Source organism: Aegilops tauschii, chromosome 5, assembly GCF_002575655.3.
Source record: "Aegilops tauschii subsp. strangulata cultivar AL8/78 chromosome 5, Aet v6.0, whole genome shotgun sequence".
In the NCBI taxonomy this organism is placed as follows: domain Eukaryota; kingdom Viridiplantae; phylum Streptophyta; class Magnoliopsida; order Poales; family Poaceae; genus Aegilops; species Aegilops tauschii.
The window spans coordinates 32934441-32941705 of record NC_053039.3 but is presented as its reverse complement, the minus strand read 5'-3'; positions in this window follow the sequence as shown (position 1 = coordinate 32941705).

The following is a 7265-nucleotide window of genomic DNA, read 5'->3' as shown; positions in this document are numbered from 1 at the left end:
CAGATTTGATCAAAACTTCTTTGCCAGCAGCTGATAATAATTTCTCCATCCACCCTTTGATTTTCTCCCACACACGGCCCCGGAGATATTTGAACGTACCATTCTTCGAGTGGCCAACGTCTGTCGGCATGCCCAGGTAGCGCTCACTCAAAGACTCATTGTGTACTTGCAGATTGTTCTTGACAATTTCCTTCATCTGCACCGGGCAACCCTTACTGAAAAAGATTGAGGATTTCTCATTGTTGATCCTCTGCCCGAAGCATTGCAATATGTATCAAGTAGGTTTGACACCGTAGTTGAACTCTCCCCACTCGCCTTAAATAACAGCAGGCTATCATCTGCAAACAAGAGGTGGTTAACGGTAGGAGCCGTGGGTGCCACCTGGATACCTGTCAGAGACGACTGAGAACTTGATTTAAGGAGGCACGAAAGGCCCTCTGCCACAATCAAGAACAAGTAGGGGGAGATTGGGTCTCCCTGCCGGATACTGCGTGTTGGTAAAAAAGAGTCAAGCTTCTCGCCATTAAAACAAACAGAGAATGAAACTGAAGAGACCATGCCCATGACCACATCTATCCAGTGATGATCAAATCCCAATTTAGTCATGATACCTCGAAGATAGGCCCATTCCAACCTGTCGTATGCCTTCATCATATCTAGCTTCAAAGCACAATAACTGTTTGATTTTGCTCTCGATCTTTTCATGAAGTGTAAGCACTCATAAGCACATATGATATTATCCGTAATCAACCTCCCAGGCACAAATGCAGACTGTTCCTCAGAAATTATGTCAGGCAATATAATTTTCAACCTGTTTGCTATAACTTTGGAGGCTATTTTATACAGAACATTGCAAAGACTTACAGGCCGGAATTGAGCAAGTACCGCGGGATTCGTTACCTTGGGGATCAAAACTAGAAAAGTGTCGTTGATAGCCGCCGGGCTCTCCTCGCCATTCACTATTCTGATCACTATATTTGTCACTTCATCCCCACAAATCTCCCAGTGCTTTTGGTAAAAATGAGCAGGAAAACCGTCTAGACCCGGAGCTTTGGTCGGAAACATCTGAAATAGAGCGATCTTGACCTCCTCTTTGGTGTACGGGGCACACAGGTTGGAGTTCATCTCGGCTGTCACCTTCCTCGGGACATGGTTGAGCACCGCATCCATGTTTTGGACCCCTTCAGATAGATATAAGGATTTATAAAAATCATTAGCCAAAACCTTTAACTCTGCTGGGTCGGAGATCTCCACTCCTAGCGAGTTCTGAAGTGCTTTGATCATATTCTTCTTGCGACGAAGACTAGCTCGAAGGTGAAAAAACTTCGTGTTTTTGTCCCCTGCCGACAACCATTCAACCCTCGCTCTCTGCCTCCACATAATCTCCTCCCTGTAGTACATCTCTATCAGCTTTTCATAGATTTTGAGCTCAACATGGGAAGGACCAGTTCTTGCTGGGTCATTCTTAAGTTCCTCAAGCATGAGTTTGAGTTTTTTTATCTCTTTCCTTACACTACCAAAAGTATCCCGGCTCCACCTCTGTAAATCATTCGCAAGATCCTTCATCTTCTAGCCTAGCTCTGCCACGAAAGTGCATGGGGGTCCGACCCCCAACCAGAAATTATAGTGTCATGGAAGTTTCCGTGCGACTCCCACATTAGCTCATACCTGAACGGTCTTTGTACCCGCTCATGCGTACCAGCATCCAGCTCTAGCAATAGGGGCGCATGATCTGAAGTTACCCCCGTCAAGTGTGTGACCGCAGCCAGCCATGACGCGTTAGCGAGAGCTCTGTCAAGTCTACACCTCGTATAGCTCCCACCTATTACCTTCTTCTCAAAAGTCCAAAAATTGCCTTTGTATCCCAAATCAAGCAACATGCAAACGTCAAGAACTTCTCTGAAGGCTTGGATCTGAGCGTTGCTACGCTGACCAACTCCTTAATGTTCATCTGGACGTAAAACCTCGTTAAAATCACCTAAGCAAAGCCATGGAAGATCGCTCAAAGTGCTAATATTTTTCAAGGTTGTCCAGGTGTGATGCTTCATGTGTTTGTGCCTCACCATAGACGCAAGTCATCCTCCACTTCTCTGCATCTTGTTCCTCAACAGACACATCGAGATGATAAAAAGAGTAACCAAGAATTTCAACCTTTATTGAATTATTCCAAAACAAGCCTATTCCACCACTCCTACCTTGACTACTTACAGTATAAGAGTTATCAAAACCCAATGTTCCAGCCAAAGCTTCTACCCTAGCACCCTCAATTTGAGTTTCAACGATGCACATCAGGGTAGGGGTAAATTGCCTCGTGAAATCACGAAGTTCACGGACTGTCGCAGCTTTACCCGCACCACGACAGTTCCAGCAAAATATATTCATTGGGCCCGGCGGCGCTCCTCGAAGGAGCCCGCCAACGATGAGACAATCTTGCCAAGATCGCCACTCTTCTGCAAATCATCAGCTACTGCATCTATTTTAGCCATCTTCAGGTCCCGTTTGCTGCTCGGACTCAAAGGATCAGTGGGGGGAGATGGCAGCGCAAGGGTCGCCCCCTGGCCTCCTGTAACAAGCGCATTATGACTTGATTGCGGCACATGTTGCATCTGCGTCCTCTTCCTGACATAGTCCGCCTCTGTCATATCTGTATCAACTTTTGAGGTATAGTCCTCCTTCCTTTCACTGCCCACATCTTCATGAGAAAAGTTATCGTTTCCCCGAGCACCCCTGCCTCCTCTTCGGCCTCCCCTCCGGCCACGGCCCCCACCGGGACCCTGTCCAGTGCGCATAGACCAGGAGGCTCGAAGGTCTTTGAAAACCAGTGCTGTAGGAGGGTGGATTCCATTGCCATGTTCTTTGAAAAGGTGGCCCAGCTTACCACAGACCGCACACCAGTCTGGAAGCTTCTCATATTTAACCCTGTAAATTTGGCGCTTTCCATCCCTTATCATAGAAACTGCATTCTTTAAAGGCTTGTTGACATCAATCCGGACCCAAACCCGATGGAAATTCCCCACAAAGTCATGTGATTGGGGTTCTGCATATAAGACTTCTCCAGCTTTTTGAGCTAGAGATGGCACCAGATGAGCATACAATGGCGGGACATCATGAATCTGCAGCCAGATCTCGATAGTATCAAGTTGAACTGTTGACGGTTTTGCCAATCCGTTATATGGTTTCAGAATAACGACGTCTCCCCGAAAGTTCTATGGACCATCGCGTGTTACTCTCTCCCGATCGCCCAAACATGAGAACTGGGCTGTGTACAGATTGTCTTCAAGCGGTTTGAACTGGACCTCCTGAGCTAGATCCCACGCCGCCCTCATATTCTTAAAAAACCAAAATTGGCTGTATGATTTGGGTGTGTGCACCCGGACCAGCGCGATCCAGCGTGCCGCCGCCGGCGACGCCTCATCTTCATCGAACACCTCATCGTCAAGGTCCTCCTCTCGAAGACCTAGCTCCTTCATCAATGCTGTTACGTCATCCGTCTCGGAGGGACCTGCGGAGCGCGATCCCGAAGCTCCGTCCGACGCCATGGAAAACTTCAAACCCTAACCCGATTGGAACACCGGGCCTTGAGGATAACCCTAGAACCCCTCCCACCCTAGTCCCGCCTGGACCAGGGTCACCACCGCACGCCCGCTCGAAGGGAGGGGGCCGGAGGGCACAGTAGAGGTAGGGAAGAGAACGATCTCAACGACGGCGATCAGATCGCCTCGAGAGAAATAAAACCCTAACTCGAGGGAACGGCGCAAACTCGATCGGGCTCGCTAGCTAAGCACCAGCTACGATGGCCCCATTACAGCGGAAAAAATCGTCACCGCATCGTGTTTTACCCAGGCAGCTGGGCCGGTTATCGCTGGTTAATTAGCTAATGGGCTTCTTTAAAGTTCGGTGAGACAAGTCTTCCCTGGCGTTGGATTACTCAAGTCAAATGAGAACTAGGACTACTGGCTACTGGGCTACTGGCCTAGCAAGCAGTCTATTCGGTTGTTGCCTCCCAGACGAGAAGAACCACACGATCACTGGATCGCTCCATCTCCCCACGGTGTAGCTTTTCTTTTAATTTTTTTCAGAAAACCCCACGATGTAGCTGTTCAGCTGTTCCAGACAGCGACACCCTAGGTCGTTCGGAGATAGACCGGCGGGCGGCGGCGAGTGAAGGCTCACCTTGGTTGGGCGCGTGGCCGGTGGTGTACTGAGCCGGAGCGGATCCATCCCAGGATTGACTTGCATCATCGACCGGCGGCTACTTGTTCACTCGGTGATTAGGTGAGATTGCTAACTAATTTGAAGTTTAAATGACTTATTAGGGTTTAAATTTTGATGTTAGAGCGTGGGGCTTGGTCATCAGGTTATATATTACTCTGTAAACAATGTGAATTAGAGATCTAAAATATCTTACATTTATCTACGGATCGAGTAGTTCACTTTGAAATTACATTTGTATGACTATCATGTTCATCATTTTACTTCATTATTATTAATGTAGATTTGTGATAAATGATTTCAGTGCTGTTTTATATGTTGTGTATCTGAACCAACATATTTTTACTGGTTGAAATTTTTGGAAACCGACTGATTACCGAATATTTCCTCCGACCATAATTTTTGTTTGCTACACACGTTCAGGTAGTGTCAAATAGAACCCATATGCATATTGTAACACAACATAGCGCCTAGCTCGGTGAAAGTGCTTTCGAGGTCATGGGATCAACTACCAATCTTGCCAGCTTGATTTTTGATTTTAACGTTGTTAGCGTTTTAAAAAATATGGCCGCAATGGTTTAGGGACAACTCAAACCCCATTTAAATACTTTTAGGTAAAAACTCCAAAAAATTCGAAAACCGGTTCTTGCAACCCCTACCGGGAAAACCGGTAGCAAGAATTTTTTTTGACCCGAACACCTGATTTCAATTCTCAAATTAGACACTTAGATTTAAACTTGCCCACACTTCACAAAATTCCTGGCTCCGCCCCTGTCGGGAAGAGATATTGTGGCGTCAAGGAGCACGTCTGGAGTGGCTCAGTCATGGAGACAACATATTTTTCGAGGTTGCCGTTGACTGTTGGTAAGATTAATAATATATAGCAGTAGAATGGCCGTGCGTTGCCACCTTTTTTTGAAATATGTTGCTGAAGTTATATATACATAATGCATGTTAAATTTCTCATGTAGAGAATAGATAGCACGGACACAATCGAGTAATATTTGAAGTCCACTTAACTTGCAATGTCAATTAATAACAAAAAGACATTTTGATGACGTATACATATAGAGCGACTATCCAACTAAAAGTCTGTTAACAAATTAAGATCTACTTGATGCACTTAACAAAGTCTCGCACAATGTTAGGAATGTTGTCTTTAACTTCATTTGCACGATATTTGAGCAAGTATAATAAAAATAATTCTATCTCAACTCATACCCATTCTACACAAGCAATATATGTAATTAGCATAAATACTTCACATCAATTCTCTGAAAATGTTTAACAAAGAATACTATCTGTGGAAGCCGGACGAACCAATTCTTTACCGTTCCATCAAAGCATAAAATAAAATAAAAATTCATGTGCGTTGCCACAGGCCAACACATGGATCTATCATGAGGCCCTCAACTTCAGCGCTTCGGTCATTGCGTTATTGCTTCGCTAAGTTGTCACCCCGCTTCAAATCTGTCTAGTGCTTTCTCTTAGTCTGCCAAATTGGTGTAGTCAGTCTGATCATCCCTAATCCACATACTATGAACTGAATACTCCCTCCCTCCGATTTAAAAGGCCCAATTCAAAAATCTCCTTAAACAAGGCAAATGGTGAGTGGTGGAATGGTTTTTGTAGTTTACAATACTAACCCAATTAAACATATGCATTAATTTGCATTAACTATGACATATGCATTTGTGGCCACTAAATGAGCCATGCATTGGTGTGTTATTTTTTAATCCTTGCATGCAGAGATTTAATATGCTTCAGAATCTAAACATAACCTTTAAACCGAAAAAACAAAAAAGTATATTATGATGGGTCCTTTAAACCGAGAAAGAGGGAGTATGTCACAAGCTACTTGGCTTCAGATCTACATTGACACCAAACTCCAAATTTGCAAATCTTTTCTCCAAGTTTGCCAAATTGCCATAGGCATTCCTATCATCCCCAACTTAGATGCATTCGTCATCCACTCCATCCTCAAAGTTTTGACAAATTCAGCAATTTCCGCAAACAATTTTGCAATGTTATAGTGCTCTCATTTTTCTTATTTTAGCATTGCGTGAGAGCTGATAGTTCCACACACACAAACCCTCATACCTCAGCAATATAATCACATATACAAAGAAAAATAGCCTAACACTTATTATTATCCTAATAATTTCTCTCTATCGCCAATCCTCTTAACACAACCAAATATAACTAATTGTCTCGAGGTTGAAGATGCAGTTGACGGCTATAGATGTATCAACTCACGGCCCCAAACTTGACCAACTCACACGACACGGTCTCTCGTTGACCCCCCACCCCCTGCCATCGCATTGCTGGTTTTGCTTGTCGAAGCACGTACAATGTTTGGCTCCTTGTATGGTAGCTTACAGTACAAAAGCATATGCATATGATGTTGTCAAAATGCTCACCAAACAAAAACTTGGTATATTGATATCTTAGGAAAAATGTCAATTATTCTCCCAGTATAGGTTCAGCTCATGACAATGTCATCAGAAAAATGCAAAGGCTAACATAAATTGTACTATGGACATGTGAAGGCTACCAAACTACAAAAACTAATTGATGGCTTTCCATGTCTATGGCAAAGAAAATAGTTAAATCCCACCAAAGATGTATATAAATGCATCTACATCAGTCATTGTATTATATTCATAAAACAATATCTTTAAGCTTCAGTGTTTTTAGTGACTCATGTCGAACAAATAATTTGATACAATCCTATAGCCCATGCACCAAGAGCAAAAGGATGTGCACTCATAACAAAGATTCTGACATTTTCCTCTTCTTTTAAGGAGACACGATGAACGACTCTGATATTTTTCATTAGTGAAGTTCAGTCCTACCAAAAGTGAATTTAATTGCAAGCAGGGTTGGATGTATTCAAACAAAATAAAACACATCCTGCAAGGTTACACATGCTGTGAAATATAGATTGTGCCTCAAAGCGATCTGTCCAACCTTGATTATACCCTGCAGATTAGTCCCACAATCAACTCTAGTAGTATACATTTAACCATCATTGAAATAATGGACGGTGGACT